The sequence below is a fragment of the Sus scrofa genome, chromosome 8, assembly GCF_000003025.6.
Source record: "Sus scrofa isolate TJ Tabasco breed Duroc chromosome 8, Sscrofa11.1, whole genome shotgun sequence".
Taxonomy (NCBI): Eukaryota; Metazoa; Chordata; class Mammalia; order Artiodactyla; family Suidae; genus Sus; species Sus scrofa.
Genome location: NC_010450.4, coordinates 110,662,529 through 110,682,994, shown reverse-complemented (window position 1 = coordinate 110,682,994; position 20,466 = coordinate 110,662,529). Strand labels below are relative to the sequence as shown.

At 36.7% G+C, this 20,466-nt stretch overlaps 1 long non-coding RNA gene across 16 annotated transcripts in view; it reads right to left on the bottom strand.

Moving 5' to 3' along the window:
- Positions 1-20,466, bottom strand: part of LOC102158976 — a 977,225-nt gene that overhangs the window by 744,901 nt on the left and 211,858 nt on the right. Inside the window, exon 1 of one of the 16 annotated variants that reach the window (XR_002346440.1) lies at positions 16,611-16,735. The exons of the other annotated variants lie outside the window; for them this stretch is intronic. This is a non-coding gene — a long non-coding RNA (uncharacterized LOC102158976). Of the gene's footprint in view, positions 1-16,610; positions 16,736-20,466 lie in introns of those variants that run through there. 16 annotated transcript variants of the gene reach the window in all.

Sequence of the window (20,466 nt, the reverse complement as noted above, 5' to 3'; positions counted from 1 at the left end):
TGGGATAATCTCTTAAACATGCAAATAAGTGACTAAGTTGGAGAAAATCAATTTAGCAATGGATGGGACATCTTGCTGTGGAATTTTAGGATCATGTTAAAACTGGTGATAATTAAACCTAAACCTCAAGGGTCTCAGGCACAAAGGCAGAAGTAAATGAAGAGGAGACCAAATGACTGAGAAGACTTCTGGGCTGGGATTTTAATCACTGGCACCACAGAAGATTCTCTTTTGCTCCATCATGCCATTGGGGGATTAAGTGGTTTCTCTGTCTTCTGAAATTCATGGGCTCCAAGTGGATTTTAATGGATTTCAGATGATTTCATCACAGTGCTGAGAAAACAATCCACACTACTGAAAGCATAAAACCAAATGAATAGTCTTACACTATATTTCCATTCATTCATAAACTGCTATGTCAATACCATTCATTATACCTCGCCCAATCTCACAGAAAATATTCATGACAATATTATGTTGACAAATAAATAGTAAAACAGGCTTTTAAAAGAAATGTATGATTTTTAAATAGCTTCCAAGTAGAATATCAAAGAAGGGTAAAGATAAACTACTATGGAAGAAAATAACTACGCATTTTAAGTTGTCAAAAGCCAAATTACCAATATAAAGACTTTCAAACTGACACTTAAGGAAGAGTTAAGTACAGGATACTGTGGGAACCATCAAGGGATGACTGGCCAAGAACAGCTAGGGATGGGGAGAGATTGAAATTTCAGCAAGCTTTCCTAGGAGGCTTCCTGCTAGAAGAAAGATGGGATTATTTTAAGAGATCCAGTTTTCCTGCCCTTCACCCTTCAAGTTAAAGCAAATGGGCTCAGTCTGGACTTAAAGCATTTATGCCAGATTGACACATTAGGTAAAGCATTGATATTTGGTACATCTGCATCTATCTAAAGAAAAGGTGGTGAGTTGATCTTCCCTAAAGATTCAGCTCAATACAAAGAAAACTATTAATCTGGTGAGGTGTCTATAGTAACAAAGAACCAATTACTATAATCTTTAAAAACTGGAAAAAATCCACATTTAAAAACACTCATTGTACAATCGGCAACCATTTCATTTAAAAAGAAAAAGAAGTTAGAATTACCATTCGTGGGGTATTTTAAATAATTTTTTCACTAAACTGCAATCAGACATTCATTGTTCTTCAACTTTTTGAGAAGTCATTCCAATATTCTGACAAAATATCACCCTGATATATGTATATGTGTGTGTGTATATAGTTTAAAAAATCTAAATAAATAGAGCGATGGTCGTCAACTACAGCAAAAATACCCGAGATTTATGTACATTTTTGTTGTTTTGAGATGGTAAGCTTTAAGATTTCAGTTTTTTAATTAAATGGAGAAAAAAATGATATTTTCCAGCACTTAGACAATGTTCTTTATAATTTCAATTTTTAAAAAAATCAGCAAGCAGCTTGCTCATCACCAGATAGATTGATGAGATTAATTTTTACATATCATCTCTGAAGCTTAATTAAACATCTTAAATTATCACATAACAATGAATTAAGAAATAGATATGACAAGATGTGTTTTACTCACACTGGAGTGTCTTACTTGGGATGTGGGGGTGACTAACTTTGTAACTTACAATTCCAGAATTTAAAAATATTGCTTTTTTTTACCATTTATAATTATAATTAATAATCTCGAGCAATGTTGAGAGTGTAGCTTTATGAAACACAAAGGAGACAGAGAAAATATTCATAACTTTTCATAAACAAAGAATCCTAAATATGCATGATTTTTAAAAAGTAAATGTATTCCAGAGTTCCTGTTGTGGCTCAGCAGAAATGAATCCAACTAGTTACTATCTATGAGGATGTGGGCTTGATCTCTGGCCTCACTCAGTGGGTTAAGGATCTGCCATTGTTGTGAGCTGTGGTTTAGGTCACAGACACAGCTTGGGCCTGGCGTCCCTGTGGCTGTGGCGTAGGCCAGCAGCTGTAGCTGATTCAACCCCTAGCCTGGGAACTTCCACATGCCACAGGTGTGGTACGGGCCTAAAAAAAAATTAATTAAATAATAAATAAATGTATTCCTATCCATCCTAAACCCTAGCATAAATACAAAGCTACTTTTAAACAATCCTAGGTTTATAAAGCACACATATATAAATGTGAAAAAATAGGGAAATATCAGACATCAAAAAGATTCAGCAACTGCGTAATAAAAAAAATTAGTAATAGTAAAATTCCTTTCAATAAATATGTGAGAGCGGGAAGGGACATGGACTTTCATTCATTTAAAAAATAAAATGAAATAACATTGCTACAGTCAATGCCACAGTAAATGATTACAAAGAAGCAGCTCTAAAACATCGCTAATGTATAACTGAAATATGTTTTTTCCCATTATAGTATCTTATATCTAAAAGAAAATAAATAGGAAAGATAAATATGCTAGCCATGGAAAAGGAGATATCAAGCACAATTAGTGGAAAATGTCCATCATGAAGATTACCTAAAGAACTATGATCACTATGACCAAATATGAGGCCATGGGAGAGTCAGAGGAACACAAAATAAGAACCATTGCTCAGGCTTCTTTTAAGATATACATCAGGCTACTTCAAAATGACCTCCCCCCCAACCCCCCACCCCTGGAAAATCATAGTTTTTGTGAAATTTTTCCTTAATTCTTTGACATTTAAAAATACAGTGCCTAAGTTTATATTTCAAGCAGATCGTGAAAAAAAGGCGAAAAGGTAAGTTTTTAAAGACTGCTATGAAGCACCAATATCCAGATGCTGGCTTCAGACACTACATGAAATCTTTGCAAAGAGCTCCATCTTCAGGCCATTCACAATATGTTGCACTCAGAAAATTCCCACTTTCCTTGAATAGTTCTTCCATTTCTATCTTCTTCAGACTTGTTCTGGGTTAGCACGGAATATATCAGAGTGAGTGAATTCATTGAATAAGACACAAACTTTCACAATTTTCCTTCGCAGGTAATATCTCTCCATAGATCAGTTTATTGCTCAAACACATGTATGCATGAAGATCCACCAGTGGGAGAATATTATCTCCATAGTTATGCCCTAAGGTTCATTCTGACTAAAGGAAAAAGAACCCTTTAAACTTCACTTTCTAATTTTAGAAGTTACTATATTATTATATACCTTTATCTTCCAATTTCTAAAATTCTTTATTAGAGTTTAAGTTATTAAATATAACATTTACAGGCTTATGATTGAAGCAAAACAGAGATGGCTTAAGCAAGAGGCTCCTATTCTTCCCCTGGTATATAATACTCATTTTTTTTCCATTTCTATTTTCTCCACTCTTACTAAATTCAGAGATAGCATGAAAAAGAACCTGGAAGGAATTATATAGAGCAAATGAATTCAATATATCTCTAACTCCTGACTTTTTAATCTTTAAACCTCTACACAAGTCATATGACTTCTTATCTCAAGCAATGAGACACATCCCAGACAGACCTCCTTTCAGATCTCACAGGTCTGAAAATTACCGTATATATTCATTAAGCTCCTCGAATCGGGGTACAAAAGAAAAGAAGGTCCTCCAAAGTACTTCTCTTCATACCAAAAAGAGCAACATAGAATGACTTAGACAACCAATCATAAATATTTGTGCAGTTAAGCATACACATCCACCACTGGCTACAGACTTTGACCATTAAAATTTCCAAAGAGGTTTTATGAACATAGTACAATGGCTTCCACGAAGATATTTCCATATAAAGATGGCATAAGTAAAACACTCATTTGACAACAAGAATCATATTTGATATAAAATATTATATATTCTCATACAAATAATTATGGAATGGCTGTATTACAATGCAGAGTAAGTGTGTAAGTTTCTTTTAAAAAAAATGTGAAGACAACAGCTGCTCCTGGCCTCAGCTCTTTAGGACAAGTCTGACACATGGTCAAAAAGAATCTTAGAATCTCAGGTTTGGAAAGACAATCAAAAATAATTTAATCTAACCACACATCTAATGACAGAGCCACCCTTGTCAAGGCTTATCCATGCTATGCTCAAACCCCTCACTATTACCCAAGTTGTTGGTTCTTTCTTTGAGTGTATCTTACCATAGGGGAATTCATACTCATATTTAGATAAAATCTGTCCATCACAGCCTCACCTAGTAGTTGTGTCCATTTTCAGAGCCATGGAGAAAAAGTTCAACTCTCCTCCAACTGAAGATATCTCCTAGCCATTCCTCTGGGCTTTTCTTCTCCTCTTAAGTAGACAGTGTCCCATTCATTCTTCTTTATGGAATGGTTTTAGGTCCCTTGTCTTTCTGGTCCTTTCCCCAGAAGAAGTATAAATTTGATATAGTCTTGGAAGTGTGATACCCAGAACTGAACACAATTTTCTAGAAGTATCCTTTACAGAGCAGGTTGGGCTAATGTAACACCTCTTGCATAGTAGATGACATTTTTATTAATATGTTGTTTTAATTAGATTGATTTTAATCAGGGTTTGGAGAGGTAGAAAAAAGATCATCAAAAGCTTATTGCTTGCTAACTAAATATATGTTTTCTATTCTTTATTTTCTCCATCACTATTCCCACAAAGAAAACTTTGATCATAAATAGACTCCCTAGAAAACTGAATGTATCAAGATGTAAATATGTTACTCAGAAAGAAAAATATTTCTTCTTGTGCTAAGCTATTAAGCTTTATGAAAAGTAGAAATTTGATGACATTTATGAGAAAAAATATAAAATGTTCTCATTTCTTTTGTATAGAATGAGTTAATGTTTGCTAAAGCTTTATGTATAAAATATAATTCCGGAAATGAAAGAAGTTGCCCTGATTTATGACAATAGCAACATCATAAAACTAAGCTGGAAGAAATAACTGAAGATATTTCTGCTTTATTATTGAAGAAGAAAAATAATACAAACAAATTGTTTCTTATTTAATCAATGATAGCATAAATTCAACCCAAGCAGAGTCACATTAAACCTATAAAGTTAATAAAATCCACTGTGTATACAAATATAGCTGATCCTTGAACAAATCAGGGTTGGAGGCAGTGACCCCTGCAGTCAAAAATCCATGTGTAACTATAGTAGGCCCTCTATATGTGCAGTTCCAAATCCACAGATTAAACCAACCACACATCAAATGGTACTGCAGTACTGACTAACAAATTTTTCATATAAGTGGATGCATGCAGTTCAAACCCATGTTGTTTAAGGCTCAACTGTATATATATACCCAAACACACACACACACATATATAGATTATGCAGGTATGAAAGCTTGGATATATATTTTTAACACTATATATATGTCTCAATTAAAATATCTACATTATACATGTATATACATATGTATAAAATACTTATCTCTAATGTTTTAGAAATAGACTCCAGTGCAAGCAAGCGAAACGCAAAGTATAAAGTGAAAGACTTGATGCGCTACATCTTTTCTTCTCCCTAAATAATTTACACTTACAAATTACAGAGTATTTTTCCCGTCCTCCACTTAGATTACAATTTTACTGCTACTAAAACCAATCTCTGTAGCTATACTCAATTCAAGATGTAGTTGATGATATTTCCTATTTATGTTAAAGTCACTGATGAATCTAGAATTATTTGGGCCCAGAGTTAAATAACAGAAAGCATCCCACTGCCCTCTGTTATTTGTGAGATAAACAGATATCTGGCCTCTACGTCCAGCACTGCAGGGACTCCATGGGCAGACTTCATAGTCATAAACAAGGAGAGGGTGGGGAGTGAAGGGAGCGGCATAAGAGCACATTCTGCTGGGATAGAGCTCCCTGGATCCCCAGCTCTGCAACCTGAATGGGGGTTCTGCTGCTAAGGAGGAGGGTAAAGACTAAAATAGAACAAATAAGTACTATCTTTTATGTAGTCTGACAAGACTGTGTAAATATTTTTTTTGATCAAGTAGACCCAAGGTGCTGTGATTACTGCATTAGTTGACTGAAACTTATTCATCAGCAAGCAGAATCCTTCTCAAATTTATGGGAACTGCTTGAGCCAAATCTCTAAGACCTATTTGATCAGAGTCAATCCTATGGGCATTTCAATAAGCTGAGATATTTTTAAAAGCACAAAATAATCAAAAGAAGGAGAAAATAGGGCCCAAGGGAAACAATAGTAAGATTTGTAATTTCTTGTATCTAAAAAATCCTTTCTCAATGAAGAGCTAAAGTTGAATGTATTTCATTAAATTGAATCTAATCACTGAATTTTAAAACTAGGGTATGGAAATAATTTTTCATCAATTAATGATGAAACAATAAATTATTTTTGTGTATTACATAAGCTAGTAATTTAATCAATTCTGATTTTTTTAATTACTTAATTTCAAGCACTAGTATTTAATTGGGAATATCTATAGTTGATCAGAATAAAACAATGGAATTTGGTCAATGCATGTCATAGATAATTCTTTATTTCTGTTAAGAAAACTCATATTTCTTATAAGAAAAAAATCTAAAAAGGAAGGAAGAGAAAAATATAAAGTAAATTAGAAAAGTGGTCATTCCTTTGTCGGTAAAGATATAATCATGTAGCAGAGCTTGTTTATATTTTTGTAGACAAAAAAGTGAAATATCAATTTTATCCATTTTGATACAATTCTAAAGAAATGAATAAAAATTAGAAGTATATTGCACTGTCACTTGTAAAAAATATGTTCTTCAATGTAAAACTCAGAATTATTGGTTATCTGAGAAGTAAATATAATATTATTACATATTATTGTCATTGTAACAAAAGCTATCACCCTTTCTGAAAGCTAACTATGTTTTTAGTTTTCAGTTTTTGAGTGCTAACTATGTTACACTAGGTCTTTTACAAACATTAGAAAAGTTTATAACCAAATGAATCTTATGTACATTTTATTATGTGAATTTTTCAAATAAGAAAATTGTAGCTAAGATGGCACATTGCTGGCCCCAGGCCCATCTGTCTGACCCAAACCTGATGCTCAGTTTTGTCCCCCTGCCTCTAATATACCACTTTTTAAAAGACTTACCCTATACTTTAACAATCACATTGACACATGTGTCCCAAGAATTTGAATTTAATTTTTACAATTCTATATCATTATACCCATAACACATTTAAAACTAGAATACATCATACTTTTATTTTATAGACTATTTTATTGATCTCAATAATAACTAAATGGAATTTAATACATATAAAATTTAATCAAATGTTAATAGTTTTACTTCACTTTAATTCTATATTGGAACATTATATTCAGAATCAGAAAATTAAATTACATAACAGAAGACAAACTTTGAGGGCATTAAAGTGGTTGGTAAGTAATGAGTGAAAGAAATAAAGGATTGATTTTCTAAGTTAAAAAAATGTTGAGGACAATTTCTAAGAAGGAAAAATATACTGAACTGTCATTAATTATGGCTGAGAGTATATTTTACATATGAATCTTTTGGAGAAAAGTACAATCAAAGACAAGGAAGAGTCTCCATAAACCAGTTTTTTAATTTTCTTATTTTTCCAAATGAAGTAACATAAATTCATGAATACAAGGGGTTTGAAAATGTAATAAATAAATCTGGAGAGTTTAGTATTAGGGTATTCCATGTCAAAAAAAAAATCAATTTTGAGAGTAGACATGAATTTAGCCATATATTTGCTTTTTCATAATTAGTATAAAATATGAAATTTTAACTTTTAAGATTAGTTTAAATTAACTTACTATTACATTTTCATTTTGCTTCTGTTGAGAACACTTAACCATTATCTTATACTTTTGAATGTGTATATATGTGAAATAAAAATTTCTCTGTGAAGATTCCCCCAAAAAGTTTCTTTCTTTCTTTTTTTTTTTTTTTTGGTAGCAATTAGCATTGGCCTGTCCCTAAGTTAGCAGTTCAGAGAGAGACCCTGAGAAATCAACTATACTTTAATTTTAAAAATAAATGTAAATAAATAAATAAATAGACCCTGAGTCCCGTATTTGGAAAGGCTATTAGTCTGAAATATCTCTTGCCAGGAAAAGAGTGGCTGGCTTATTTTCAGTTGCCACTAGGTGGAAGTCAAGCACTCCCTCCCCACACAGGCCCTTGCTGTGGACCCTAGGCAGGCCTTCCTAACACTTCACCCAGAACCTAGTGTGGAAAGGGGGAACCATGCCCAACTCACTGCCATGCGCAGGCCCTGTGCCTTCTCAGGGGCCTACAAAGATGCTGACAGCAGTGGGGAGCCTTAACCTGCCACCTCTCTGAATCTTGAACCTCAGCCAGGAATGAAAAAGAAGAGTGAGCATCTTAGATCCACAGCCAAGCTCGTGACGGCCTGATCACTCCAAAGCCTCTAGATCATTCTGAAGACTATCCACATAATCAGTTTTGCAGATAAGTATTCTTTTTTTAATCTTTTCTGCCAAAGTATTCAGACAGCTCAACAGCTCTTGCTGTTACCCCCTAGTTCTAATCAGCCCTCCTCATACTTCTGATATCAGTGGTTTGTTCAAGAGCATCTGAACATATATTTCTACCCAAACAGAGTAAAGATACAATGTCCAGGGAATAGGCGCTGTGGAAGGCCAGTTACTGCATTCATCTGAAGGAAGTCGACCTTTCTGAATTTCTGTGTAGAACATAGACTTCAGATAGCACACCAGGCATCATCATAAAAAGAGCCAAATGTAACAGATTGACCATAATCACCATCAAAATCTTGACCATGATAGTCAAAGCAGGGTCTGCCCAAACCACATCGGCAGCTCGAGGCACAATAACCCAAAAGTATCCTTTCATCTAGGCTTCATGAAGAAAGTAAAGGGGATAACTGAATAATCACTATACCTATAGTACTAAGTGAGGTCTACTTATAATTATATCTAATTAATAGATGACTGGAGCATAATTATGTATATACACCAAAATATAATTCATATACAGTAAAGATGATATATAAATTTCCATTCATTGGTGAAAATTCTTAGCAAAAGTGATGAAAAGTGTGGTCTCTGGTACATTCTGTCTTCCTTGTCTCCTTTGCTCCATATCTCTTTGACTTCTTCTCTATACTTCAGTCCTTTTCATGTAAAATGAAAGCACACAAAAAAGTGCTTTTCTATCATAGTACCACCACCTAAGTCTCTGCTTATGAAGTTAGTCAGTGTGCATTTCCAGTACAATTATCATTAGTAGGTACCTACTGGGGATTGTTCCCTCCATTCAGATCAGGGGGGGAAAAAAAAATGCCAACCTCTGTTCGCTCCATTAATGTGGCTCCATAACTGAGGACCGGCCTTGTAGGGGCTCTGCTCTGAGCACTCTCTAACTTGCTGCCTTCATCTAGTACCTAGGATGGTGCTATAATTAGGAGCAAACTCTAAAGCCAGGCTCTCTGGATCTCAGTCCTGACTTTGTCACCAGCTAGCAACGTGGCCCTAAGAGATCTGTTGAGTCTTTTCCTGCTTCAGATTTTTTTAATCTGTGCAATGGGGATAGCTAGACTCACTCCTAGGGTTCTATAAGGATTAATATATATACCTAATTAATTTACTTGGAACTGAGTGTGGCATGAAGTATTTTACGTTACCCACTTTTATTCTGCCCCAATTGACATCTGCTATCCAACTACTTTAAGTGCTCAAGTCTGAATGCAATATCCAAGGGGGGACTCCGATTCCTTTAACTGGAGTAGGGGATATTCGTCAACTAACTTCATGAATGGTTGCATCATGAAAAAGGCATGATCAAATTCCACCTTTATGCATAAGTCCACCAGTGTTAAGAGATTATAGAGCTCAGCCAGCAAGGCTAAATCATTGCATAATGTCCCCACAGGCCATCACTACACTGTGATCACAATGCCATGACTGCTCTAGCCTCTAAGCTAAAATGAAATTCCACTGTGTTTAAACTCACCTCTGCTCTAGAGAAGCTGTCAACTCATTATTAGTAAATCCCTGTGTGAACTGTGTTCTTTTTACAGAAGTGACTTCCTGATGGAGGTATGGGAAGTAACTACCATTAGTACTACTAGGGAAGAGATGAGAGAAAAGTGAAACTCAGCTTGTTTCTTCTGGGAACTGTGAGATCCAGGTGCTCATATTTAGGAGAAAACTACTGAAGTTTGGATTAAACCTAAGTTGTCTCTGTCACTGACACTCAAACACATGGCGACTTAAAGGAAGAAGTTTGTAACTGTCCCAGGGTAATAGCTAAATTTATGAGTCGACTTGGCTACAGTACCCAAATATTTGGTCAGATGTGCATGGATGTTGCTGTGAAAGTATTTTTAGATGAGACTATCATTTCAATCAGTAGGCTCTGAGTAAAGCAGATTATCCTCCATAATATTGGTAGTCTCTCTTCCAAATAGGTGACAGCTTTAATAAAAAGACTAATGTCCCCTGAGGAAGAGGTAATTCTGTCAGCATACCACCTTTGTTCTTGAACTGCAACATCAACTATTCCCTGGGCATCCAGTCTGCTGTGCTGTCCTGCAGATTTTGACCTTGGGCATCTTCACAGTCACAGAAGTCACTTTCTTAAAAATAAATATCTCCTTAGATATAGACATGATGGAGATTGAAATAAACATATAGACAGAATGATACATATATTCTATTGATTCTGTTTTTCTGGAGAAGTCTTACACGGAGATTCTGCAAGTAGATTCCTGGACGCCAACAACCTAAACTATATCCAGAGCGCAAGTTGCTCAGTCTTCTTCAGTTTCCCTTGGGTGGATATCGGATGACACATTCTTTGTCACTGTCTTTGTAAAAGGACAGGGACTGCCCAGTTGCCCAAATAATGAGAACTCATCTAGCACTGAGAATAGTTTGCTTAATTTACATTAAAAGCACCAAATTCACACACACACAAAAGTGCAAAAACGTACTTCGATACTGCCTCTTTTCAAAAATCATAAATTTTTAACGCACTGCAAATCTACAAAATTTTGAAAGAACTAGCTGCATCTTAATTTTTATTTTGTAAAAACACAAAGTTTTCATAAGTGTCTAAAATACCAGCGACGTATCTACCTAAATTTTAAGTGCATGGTGCAATACTCTTTTTAGATCACCACCGGTATCAGTAAAGAATGCTTTAGTAGCAAGTACCCATCCAATGAGCTGCAGATTAACTACAGGTGTGCTAAAATGTATTGTTCGCATTAGTTCTTAGATCATCTGGGAAATCTGTAGTCGTCAAAGGTTCTAGGCCAATCATTTACAGACATGAACGGCTTTTTTGCACAGCTCCACAAAAAGCTGTCTCAGTGTAATGAGATGTCTCTATGGTCCCCATGGGCAGTAAAAAATAAGAGTGACATCCAGCCATTGACAATTGTACCATGACATGACACCCACAACCACATATGATATATTACCTGAACATCTACTCAAAGGCCAGCACACTGTTGCCCAACATGGGCATGGAGCCCAAGGAGCTACTGAAGCAGTTCATGTAACAGGTACCCATGGAGCACAGCGTACAGCCAGAGGTACAGCTGCAAAGGTCTGGCTGGTAAGCAGAGAGGGAGGTTGGCAAACACATGTCCAGGCAGTGTCTCTCAATCTCTACCTTTGCTGGATGCTTCTCTTTGATGTTGCTTATATGCCCTCATGGTAGTGTACAAGCAAGTTGCAGGGTGACTGATCTAACTACCAATGCATTTCTACTGACTACAACATTACTTTAAATACTTGATACGAAAAAGTATGATTATTTTCAACATCTACATTATCACAGGGTATCTTAACACTATACCTATCACTGAAAGAAAATTATAAGCTTAGATTCTTAGATAATAATTTCAACTGGCACTACTCAGCCATAAAAAAAGAACAAAATAATGCCATTTGCAGCAACATGGATGGAACTAGAGGAGATTCTCATACTAAGTGAAGTGAGACAGAAAGAGAAACACAGATACCATATGATATCACTTATATGTGGAATCTAAACTATGGCACAGATAAACCTGTCTACAGAATAGAAACAGACTCGCAGACATGGACAGTAGACATGGTTGCAAAGGGGGAGGAAGTGGGATGGACTGGGAGTTTGGGGTTGATAGATGCAAACTGTTACATTAAGGACAGATAGGCAATGTGGTCCTGCTGTATGGCACAGGGAACTCTGTCCAATCACTTGTGATGGAACACGATGGAAGATAATATGAGAAAAAGAATGTCAATGTGTATATATATATATATGACTGGGTCACTTTGCTGTGTAGCAGAAATTGACAGAACAAAATAAATCAACTGTAATAAAAAATTTTAAATAACAATTTCAACTGGCATAAATTTTTAAATGGTAAAAGTACATTTAAAAAATATTCTCTGCTATTCATGCAAATAATTTCTCATTAATGATTATTGCCAAGAATCTGAAGATATCATAATTTAAAAGGCTCACTAAAATTTTTCAAATTATTTCATCTATCTTTATGCAAATTAAATATTTGATTGTCATGTAAATTAAACATTGTTTTCTCCCATACTACTTTGTATTTTATTATCATCATAAATTCCCTAAGATAACCCCAGTGTTCATTGCAAACATTATTATTTTCTATGTGTATCATGATTAGATACAGGATGAAAAACACTGGTTAAAATAGACTCTATTTTTGCTTTCTTTTTTTTTTTAATGGCCACACCCACAGCATATGGAAGTTCCTGGGCCAGGGACTGAATCCGAGCTACAGCTGTGACCTATGCCACAGGTGTGGCAACATCAAATCCTTTAACACACCACATCACGTGGGGATTGAACTCACACTTCCACAGTGATCTGAGCTATTGCAGTCGGATTCTTAACCCACTGAACCACAGCAGGAACTCCAAGTAGACTATTTTTCGACATATATCAAAAAATCCCAAGATTGTTGCTGCACCACCTACCCCTTTAAGCTTTCTAAAGGCAAGTTTTCTGCCTACTTCATCATTAGATCTTTAGTGTTTTTCGTTTGCTTGTTTGTTTGTTTGTTTGTTTGTTTTTTAGGGCTGCAGGCTAGGGGTCAAATCAGAGCTGTAACTTCTGGCCTACACCACAGCCACAGCAACACTGGATCTGAGCCGCATCTGCGACCTACACCCCAGCTCAAGGCAACACCAGATCCTTAACCCACTGAGCAAGGCCAGGAACTGAAACCACATCCTCATAGATACTAGTTGGATTTGTTAACCACTGAGCCCTGACAGGAACTCCCATAGATCTTTAGGTCTTTATCTGATGACCAGCCCAATAAATATGTGCCAAAAGAATGAGTATGACAAGTATGGAAAAGGACAGTCACTTTCCTTCAAAATAAAATGTTAAATCTTAAAGCTACTTCATTATGAATAGGAGAAACTTCCAGAATTCCTTGGGGAAATTCTTTTTTTCTTCAAAGAAGCACTTTAAACTTAGAATAAGAACCTATATTACTTAGCAAAGAAGAAGGAATTCTTGGTCAGCATTTCAAAGAGCAATGATGAAGGACAAAGTCACTCTGGCCCTCCAAATTCCCTCTGATCTCTTCCCACTATCTAACCTCCCACCCCCGCATTTGCCCTTTTTCCTGGTCTGACTTCTAAATGTGACTGTATGGAACATTTAATATTTTTCTTTAACATTAAAACATAATTAAGTTTTTAAAAATATATGAGTCCTTAAAATATATTTCCTAAAAGTCAATGACTGCCTGTAAAAAAAAGTTTTCTTACTCTTGTTACAATGTCTCTCAGATTTCCATCCTTCTTCAGTGGCATTGCCCACTTTTGACTTTGCTGAATTTTCACTTCCAGTCAAAATTTGTTCATATGTTTATAAATTATCAATAGGTGAAATTAAAAAAAGACCGAAAAAGCAGAAAATATGTATAATCATCTCACTGCAAGAATAATAGCAAAGGATCTAGTTAATAAGGCTTGATAAATATACCAAGCTTCCTGGAATACCTGTCATCATCACCACAATCAGAGTCAGGAATGGAAACACCCTTAGATACTCCCCTCCTAAGAGAAGAATCCACCCAAAAGTAATAGCTACATTTCAGGCAATTTTGACCTCAGATAATGGCTCCTGCAGGAATAAAGGGAAATCAGGCAAACAGACAAACCAACAGCAGATATTTTGGCTGTGAGACCAAAGTAATTTACTGTTTCACCCACCCACATGCATCATATTTGAAAAGCTGGAATATGTTTCATTTGTTACATGATTAATTATCACTTTTCCTAAAATCTGTGGTCCTCTATGCCTCATAGCAGAAGCAGCCAAAATGATACACCACCTTAGGAAAAACCTGGGTGAGTTTAGCAAAGCCAGGCTTATGGAACTCAATTAATTACACATTCCTTTGGTGCCTGTGTGGGTAATCTGTTTTTGATTGAGTGCCATTGTTGTCATATATTTAGTACACAAAAGGGCATAGGTGCAAATATCATGTTCGTTTACAGCACAAATATTATGCAGCTTGCAATTTTAGAAGACCCAATGGCAAGCCTTAAAACTAAAAATGTTTAATATTCAGACATTTTTTTTCTTTATACCTTCATGATTTCCTTGTTTTCTGAACATCCCAAACCCAGCTGTTCAGCTCATATGACATGGCAGCTGAATGGACATACCATAGAAGCTTGTATCAAACAGAGATTCTTTCTGGTTCCAATTTATTTCCTCACTAAATAAAAAGTGAGTTCATACTTGCCTGAAAAAGACCACTTTGATTACTTGGTGGGGAGAAATTCTTTATTATTTTATTAACAAACACTAGATTACAAGCCTCTCTTCATGTACAAGTCTATTTTGATTTTCTCCCACATAAAAGGTACAAGGAAAACAAGCAAAAATTACCTTAACTTGTTTTTGACACATTACCAATGTTAAATTTATTTAAAATAATAATTCTAATGCCTAATGCCTGTTCTCCCTAATTCTATAATTATCTGAGTTTGATCCCCTTAAGAAAAAAATAGTGATGATACCTAATACTTTCTCCCAAAATCTTAGATCCCCAAGAAAAGGAAGAAAACAACATAGAGAAGACAGTTACCCTTTTGTCTGTCATTCTCGAATAGCTTGGAAATATGGCCACTGTCAAGAAAGGTCAGCATTACAAGCATTATAACCCTATTAAATTAAATAGTGAAGATAAAAAAGCTTAAGACTGGCCTTCCTATTGTGGCCCAGTGGGTTGACCTGACATTGTCTTCATGAGGATGCAGGTTTGATGCCTGGCCTTGCTCAGTGGGTTAAGGATCTGGCGTTGCCACAAGTTTTGGTATAGGTTGCAGATGTGGCTTGGATTCAGTGCTGCTGTGGCTGTGGTGTAGGCCACAGCTACAGCTCCAAATCAACCCCTGGCCCAGAAACTTCTATATGCCACAGGTGCAGCCATGAGAGAAGAAAAAAAAAAAAAAAAAAGCCCCAGACTCAAAAGGAGATAAACATATTACTCTTTCGAATTTCTCATTCCAGTATAATTAATATGTGTTTACCCGAGGATTCCAGCCTGATAAATATTTTTTTAAGTTTTCAAAATTTCCCCAAATTCCTCTAATTTGGCTAAATTTCATTGACTGTATATTCGTGTAACACATAACACAATACAACAGAACTGGAGAGTTTTAGAGCCAGGGATTTTTAGAATTGACTGTTGAAGACATGTCAGGGACAAAGCAGTATCTCTGATATTTGATATGCTCCGGCTCTTAAGAGACTTGCTCAAAGTCACACAGCTGGTTAGTGACCAAAACAGAACTAGACTCAGCCTCTGGAGTCTTAGCTTGGTGGCAAATGCTTCCCATTTCCTGCTGCTTCTTAACACAAGAGGGTTGGGGAAGAGAGGTGTCAATTGTTATCACTCCACTACTGAGGACAAATGTTGCATCACTTAATCAGAATGCAGTCCTTTATTGAGCAAAATCTCAAAGTGACATCTAGTGGAATACCCAGTCTCTATGGAGACATTTAATTAAACTGCAGTCCCTTTATACCAGCACAAATATTGTGAGGGAAAACAACTCAACTCCTTTGACATTTTTGCAAATAGGTTTAGTGGAATCCATTCTGTTTACTTTTACTGACATTTGTTTTTCAGTCAATTATCCCACATGGTTATTTTTTTTTTCCTTTCATAATTTATTGCTAGCAAGTTAGGCATAAGAATTAATACAAGGAATTCCTTTCTTTGGTACAAGCACCAGAGCTTAATAATAGCTGAAAAAATAAACATTCATTTTTACCCCTCCCCTTCCTTTTCCTAATAATTCTAGTTCGTCTATAATCAGACTGGTAGCAACATCAGAATCCCACTAGGAAGAATTTAATTTCAAATGCATCAGGGTTTCTCCTCACACTGACCTAAAACTTTGGAAAATAACACACTTTACTGGATTAGTCATCTGCCAGATGACTAAATGTAACAATCATTTTTTAAAATCTCATATCCATCTGCCTCCAATTTTTGCACACCTTTATTTTGAACCTTTTGGTGAGGTCTTGAAAGGTTTGGAAAGACTTCACCACAAAAAAAGTTATATTTTTTTATTTCCATGGGATCTCATTGAGTAGACACAGAAAAACCACTTTTTAGGAAGTTGAAAAATATGTAGTGTAGCGCAGAGGTGCACATACCGTTAACATACGCACATAAATCACCGGAGATCAGAATACAGGGCACATTCATATGCAGTAGATCTGGAGCAAGGCCTGAGAGTCCATGTTCCCAACAAGTTCTCAGACTAGACCTTAGTCCACACTGCGTGGAGAGGGTACACAGGAAAGGGCATTTACTTTGGAGCTCAGGAGACTTAGATGGACATCCGACTTCATTGGTTCCTGGCAGGGAGGACCCGAGAGAGCCCACTCCTCTGCCAGACCCCTCATTTCTCCCCCTCCAGCACTCACAACCTCCCCACCACCATCGCCTTGGACCTCCTGGGACTGATCTTGTCATGCCTTTTATCCCACTCCATGTCAAGCCACCCCTAGACCCCCAGGCTGCCTCCCAGCTCCCACAGTTGAATCCCTGTTGGCTTCTGTGAACCCCCTATCCCCTTTTCCCATCCCTCCCCAAGTTCTGAAATCTTTCCACTTTGTCCTCCACCCAAACTCTGTCAACTATCAACAAAATCCACTGTGTTTATTCTCTGACTATTGCCTTATTGCTCTTTTCCCTTCCTTTTTTTCAATTATTTCATTTTCAATTTTATTTTCCCAATACATTATTTTTTTCTACTGTACAGCATGATGACCCAGTTACACATACATGTACACATTCTATTTTCTCACATTATCATGCTCCATCGTAAGTGACCAGACATAGTTTCCAGTGCTACACAGCAGGATCTCATTGCTAATCCATTCCAAAGGCAATAGTCTGCATCTATTAACCCCAAGCTCCTAATCCATCCCACTCCCTCCTCCTCCCCCTTGGCAACCACAAGTCTATTCTCCAAGTGCTCACCATTGAGAAACTGCTACCCTGGTAGTCTCCTTAGTGGAGTTTATTTTGTGTCCCATGGCTCTCACACTGTTAGACTTAGAAGTAGAGAACATGTCCTCCTTGCTTCTTATTGCTGCTTTCAGACTCATTTCCAATCCTCCCCTCTCCCCCCAAACCACCCATTTTGAATCTCTGTCATCAGATTATATCACTCATGACTTCTTGTTGTTCTTATTAACAAAATGCCAAGGATCCCCTTCCATTTATTCTACCTAACCTAGCCACTCACTCCCATGGCCCTCACCCTAGACCTTGTCACTATTAACAACTGCATCTTCTCCTTAGCATCGGTTTCATGTATCCTACTCTCTGTCATCACTTCCTGTCATCTCACCTCATTCTCTCTGTTTTCTGCACCTCACAATTCTTCTGCATCACTGATACCCCTTAGTGATTGATTCTATCATTTTTTCTCTATTCCTTACTTCTTCAGTGTCCTCACTTCTCTCCTTATTCATCTTAAATTCTATTGTCAATGATTATCGACTCCCTTACTTCTCTACTTTCTTACCTCTTGTTGCTCTTGTTTTGCAAAAGTACAACCCAAAGGTTTCCACCATTTACACTGTATGTCTCTAGTGGATACCCTCTTTAAATTATATAGGCTGCCTTTTTGTTGTTGTTGCTGTTGTTATCTTTTTGCCATTTCTTGGGCCACTCCCACAGCATATGCAGGTTCCCAGGCAAGGGGTCTAATCAGAGCTGTAGCCTCTGGCCTACGCCAGAGCCACAGCAACACGGGATCCGAGCAGCATCTGCAACCTACACCACAGCTCATGGCAACGCCGGATCATTAACCCACTGAGCAAGGCCAGGGATTGAACCCACAATCTCATGGTTCCTAGTCAGATTCATTAACCACTGAGCCACGACGGGAACCCCCAGGCTGCCATTTTATACTCTCTCCTCAAGTACCCAGTACCTCTTCGCTTACTGTTATCCTAAGCTGATAACCTATTTTACTGAAAAAAAAAAAAGAGGAAGCACTAAGAAAACAATTTCCACATATTTCTTCCAACACATCTACCCACATGTCTGCATCAGCAAACATCTTTGCCCTCTTGCCTGTTACCATTTTTAAATCATTCAGTGCGCCTATCAAAAATCAATCCTTATCCATATGCACTACATCTCATCCCCCTTCATTAATCCAGCCCAGACAGGCCTTCAGATAGCTGTAGCTCTTGACGACATCTGAATATAACCTCCTGAGAGATCCTGATCCAGATCCACCAGCTAAGCAGCTTCCAAATTCCTGACACACAGAAACTGAGCTTAAAAGTGTTTGTACCTCTGCCTCAACCGCAAGTGCACCTAAGCAGGAACACCAACTTATATCCAAACCCCCATGGAAAAGGAAATTTGTGGGATATAAATTTTACTTTTGCTTTTCTATCCAAGGAACAGCATGGACAGAAGACCAAAAGATCAGGAGGTTAAGAGATACAAACTGTGGGGTATATCTTATTTAATGTCTTTCAAGAAAGCTCTCAATTTAGATTCGACTTAGCAATGCATTCAGCCAGGGCCAAATTTTATGTTAATAATTTGCCTGAGGTTTTCCTATAGCACAGATATTACATATACAAAATCTGCCCTGGCAGGCCCATGGTCATTATTATGTGTTTTCAGCTATTTCCCCAATTTTCCAGAAATAAATGAAAGATCGTTGCTTTGTTTTAAATAAATAAGTACTGTTTTAAGCCACTAAGTTTGAAGGTGACTTTTTATGCAGCAATAAATATAATGGAAGAAATAAATGAATAAGATGACAGATCACAGGATCAACCTCCTATTCACTGGCTAATTAGGAAGGATTTATATACCAGTCAATCAAGGGATTAATTTCAAGTATCAGGATGGGAGGGGAGGTATGACAGGTACTTCTTCCGTTGAATAAATAGGGCTTATAGAACTTGATAAGGAGTGGAGTTTTCATACTGAAGTGTAGAGTATGGATAAAACATCTTGTATACTTCTGAACCCCAGTGGGAAAGAAAGAGAAAACTCCCTAACCACAGAGAAGCTCTGACAATTATGGATGCTCACTTTGCAGGCGGGGTTTACATCTGCCATCAGTATAGCAGGATAAGAGAGGTCGTAAGAGTTGTGGGGCCTCAGGAAAGCCAAGTCATTCGTGCCTCCCCTGAAGATGGACAGCATCCTTTCAGCTGCTCCAGGAAGACACAATGGCAGCAACCTGGGCATTCGTGTATCCGTGGCCTCCTTCTTATGGGGCCAGCCAACTTACAAAAACTCTTATTGGAGTGCCCATGAAAACCAGAATCAGGCAGTTTTATCACGTTGAGAGTGACCAGGTGTTGGGGATCAGGCTGCCCACTCATCACTGATGGCGGACATTCAGGGCCTGGGGCTCCCAGATGAAAAATAAACCTCCATGCCCTTTAAATCACAAATTAAAATGCCAATGATATTTTCACATTTGAAAATACTATTGGGGTCTAAATGAAAACTGCTGCTTGATGTAGAATTCCTCATCTAGTTTTATATCCAAGGTCCATAGACTTTAAAGTTTGATGATCAGAGAATAAAAAAGTCTCATTACAAAGTAGTTTTTCTTTTTTTGCTTGGAGGGCTACATACAGGCCCAGGAATAATGCCCCCAGGAATCCCCAACAAGATACTTGAGAGAATATATCCACCCAGCAATTGACTGATATGTAGATGAATAGATACAATATATAAAATATTTAATTAACACATACAAGTACAATTTTTAAAAATATTTTAATTTAGCAAGAAAAGGTATTTTTAAAAAAATAAGTAGAAAAGTATCAACTAATCTGCAAGTTTCCATTTCTTTCAAGCTTATTTTCTTCTACCAGTAGTTTCCAAACCAAAAGATATTTGTTCTTCCGGGCTTAAGAAAGAATCAAACAATGAATTTGGCCAAATCTTATACCTATGGTTTAGATATTCCAATAGAAAAGTCTAAACAGTTTTTAAACATTTTAATTTTGTTTA